Source organism: Echinops telfairi, unplaced genomic scaffold, assembly GCF_000313985.2.
Source record: "Echinops telfairi isolate 266 unplaced genomic scaffold, ASM31398v2 ScPeMD7_5426;HRSCAF=6270, whole genome shotgun sequence".
In the NCBI taxonomy this organism is placed as follows: domain Eukaryota; kingdom Metazoa; phylum Chordata; class Mammalia; order Afrosoricida; family Tenrecidae; genus Echinops; species Echinops telfairi.
This window is the reverse complement of record NW_022109325.1, coordinates 1,590,151-1,593,451: the sequence shown is the minus strand read 5'-3', so window position 1 is coordinate 1,593,451 and position 3,301 is coordinate 1,590,151. Positions and strand designations below refer to the sequence as shown.

Below are 3,301 nucleotides of genomic sequence, written 5' to 3'. Positions count from 1 at the left end.
ATCTGGCGAAGGCAAAAATACCAGAGCTAACATTATGAACACCCAATTTGTAGAAATCTATGGAGGACAATGGGGTCCCAAAATCATCTGCAGAGAATCTAGTCCACGGTTCACAACCTGTTGGTTGTGACCCCTTTGGGGGGTCGAACAACCCTTTCACAGGGGTCGCCTACTTCATAACACTAGCAAAATTACAGTTGTGAAATAGCAATGAAAATAATTTTATGGATAGGAACTGAAAATACAGGGAATCCAGGACGGATGAGCCCTATAGGACCAGTGGTGTGAGTGGCAAAACAGGGAGGGTAAAGGGAGAATGGGTAGGAAAGAGGGAACCGATTACATGGAACTGTGTGTGACCTCCTCCCTGGGGGACAGACAACTGAAAAGTGGGTGAAGGGAGGCATCGGACAGGGCAAGATATGACAAAATACCCATTTATAAACTATCAAGGGCTCATGCGGGAGCGGGGAGTGGGGAGGGAGGGGAAAAATGAGGACCTAATGTCGGGGGTTTAAATGGAGAGAAAATGTTTTGAGAAACGATGTACAAATGCGCTTTACACAATTGATGTGTGTATGGATTGGGATAACAGTTGTATGAGCCCCTAATAAAATGTTAAAAAAAAAAGAAAAAAAGAAAATAATTTTATGGTTGTAGGCTCACCACAACATGAGGAAGTATATTAAAGGGTCGTGGAGCTAGGAAGGTTGAGAACCACTGATTAAGCAGGGGCAGATTCTCTCTAGCAACAGGCAAGAGTCTCGAACTGCCTTATTATCAGGCAGAGACCATTGCGATCTTGATTATGCTTGATTGCACTGGGTATTTGGCCAGATGACCTCCCTGTAGACTGAACCAGAATTGGTTCTGGGTGCAAGTATCTCTTACTTGTTCCATGACCGAAAAATTTTCCCTGATTTTGGAATGTTGATGAGGGCCTTTTCTTTCTTACTCATTATTTGCAGTTTGGTCCACATATTATTATTATTTTATCCTTATCACTTTATTTTGAATTTTGGTTTTTATTGTTTCTGTTTGGCTCCCCAGGGTGTTATGCACTGCAGGAGTGGCTCTATGGTGATAATAACTGATACAAGGGTTGACAGGGGATGATGGGGTGGGGAGTGGGTAGTAAGGAAAAGGGGATTTCAGGAATAAAAAATGAAGGAGGGAGATGGGGAGGAAGCACTAGAACTGACTGTGATTGCACAGTTCATTTTAAAGGTGATTTAATCATGGTGGGGAGATGTTCTAAAATTGATATGTTAATGATTGTACAATTCTCTGTGATATGACTGAATGACTGAACTAGTGAATTGTATGATATGTAAGTTATGTGCTAATAAAACAGTTATTAAAAAAAAGAATAAAGAAAGACATTTTTGTTAACTGTCTTAGTGAGTCCACAAAGCTAAAGTTTATCTGTAAGTGACAAAATTTGCTATAGCCTTAATTAAGTCATAGTTTTATATATATGAATATATATAGTGCATAGTAATATATATGTATAAAGACTTGAAAATTCCCAAACCAATGCAGAGCCAAACAAAGTGAATTAAAAGTCAGAATGAATGTCCCACCAAACTGAAAAAGTAGATTATTATACTATTATTATTATACTAAATTATATTAAAATACAATGCTTTCTAGTTTCAGGTATAGCATCAAACTTATCAAAATTTCTGTCATTGTTTCTCAGTTGCATAACAGAAATCCTTGTAATGATCTATTCCCAATTTTTTCTCAGCTTCTATTGACCTAATGTAATTAATATGAATATTAACATTTATTTGAACTAGCCATGCTATTGAGCTTTGTGTTTTACTTTGCCTTAACCCTTTAAATAACAATGATCTGACTGCTAATTTAGTAGAGTAAGATAATTATGTAACATCTTCTGAAAGATTTGAAGGCCAAAGCTGTAATTTATAAGCTATATAAACTATGTTTTAATAAACAGGTTTGTCAATTTTGGCTAGAACCTGATTCAGATATTAAGAGGCCTCTTCATATGCTAACTATCCTCTGGGACTTTTGAGATATAAATGCCCTTGTTCTAAGAAATTAACAGATCCATCAGTTGTTTACTAGACTATAAATAAATCTACTAAAAATTATCTAATGTCATAAAAGCTTTAAAACATTTACATTGTTTTAAGCACCTCTTATAATAACTCTTAAGCACAAAAAAGAACATGTTTGTTTATTTGTTTGTTTTTAATAAGCTAATTTTTATTTATGCTTACACAGCCAAAACTGCCTAGAGAATTGTGAATCTTTACTACATTCATTCTAAAAATAACCTGCGGGGAAATCTTTAAAGTCCCTCTAATTTTAATGCAAAATACGCTAGTTTTCCTTCAACAAACTTATTTGAAAGCCCCAACATGTGGAACAAACTTATTTGAAAGCCCCAACATGAATTTGCATGTCATCCTTGCACAGGGGTCACGCTAATCTTCTCTGTGTTGTTCCAATTTTAGTATGTGTGCTACCGAAGAAGCATCTTTGAACATGGTTTTTAGGCAGACTTAAACATAGATACATCTTTTCTTTAAAAAAAGATATGTGAATTTCCAATTATAGGAAGCAATGTGTAACTCAATTTAACATTAGCTAATAACTTACAGCTCTTGATCCTAAAGATATATACAAAAGCAATGTGTGTGTGTGTGTGTGTGTGTGTATAGCAACTTTAGGGATAGCAAGTTTATAAATATAAGATATATCTCATATATTAAGGTATAGATTTTAATTTGTTCCTTATAATATTAAAATAGTTAGGTTTATAAGTATGTACATGTTATAAAATCAAAGTTGAACACTTAAGGCAGGCATATCCTTATACACTGCACATAATTATCATACAGAAGTAAAATATATTTTTAATAACATTTTGTTTACAAGGCTTTCTTATACTAATTAAAATAAATACTACACTCTTTAGAAGAACTGTCCTATTAAAAATATATAAAGCAATTTATTAAAAGAGGAAGGAAGAACTTGGAAACTGTTTTTAAAGTAAGATGAGATTTCCAAAATATAGGCTTATTTATGCTAACCATCTATGGCAAAGAGCAAACAAAGGCCTTTTTAAAAAAAATTTTTTAAAGAAATCAATCAGCTTATACATATAACCTGTTTTTCCCTAACCCCAGTTATACTGTGAAATAAATCTGTCTTAAAACACTCAAATCAAATCAATTGTTCTTTCCCTACTTCAGACTCACAGCATGCCCAATACAGGATGAAGAAGAGAAAGGCCTTTGCACTTCATAAGCTCAAGGAACAACCACCT

The 3,301-nt window shown here is 34.3% G+C and overlaps 1 non-coding gene across 1 annotated transcript; it reads right to left on the bottom strand.

Annotated features, from left to right (window-relative positions):
- Positions 1-2,399: 2,399 nt before the first annotated feature.
- LOC115871314 lies at positions 2,400-2,509 on the bottom strand. The gene has a single exon (XR_004047229.1). It is a non-coding gene; the product is annotated as a U6 spliceosomal RNA (small nuclear RNA).
- Between the last annotated feature and the right edge of the window lie 792 nt (positions 2,510-3,301).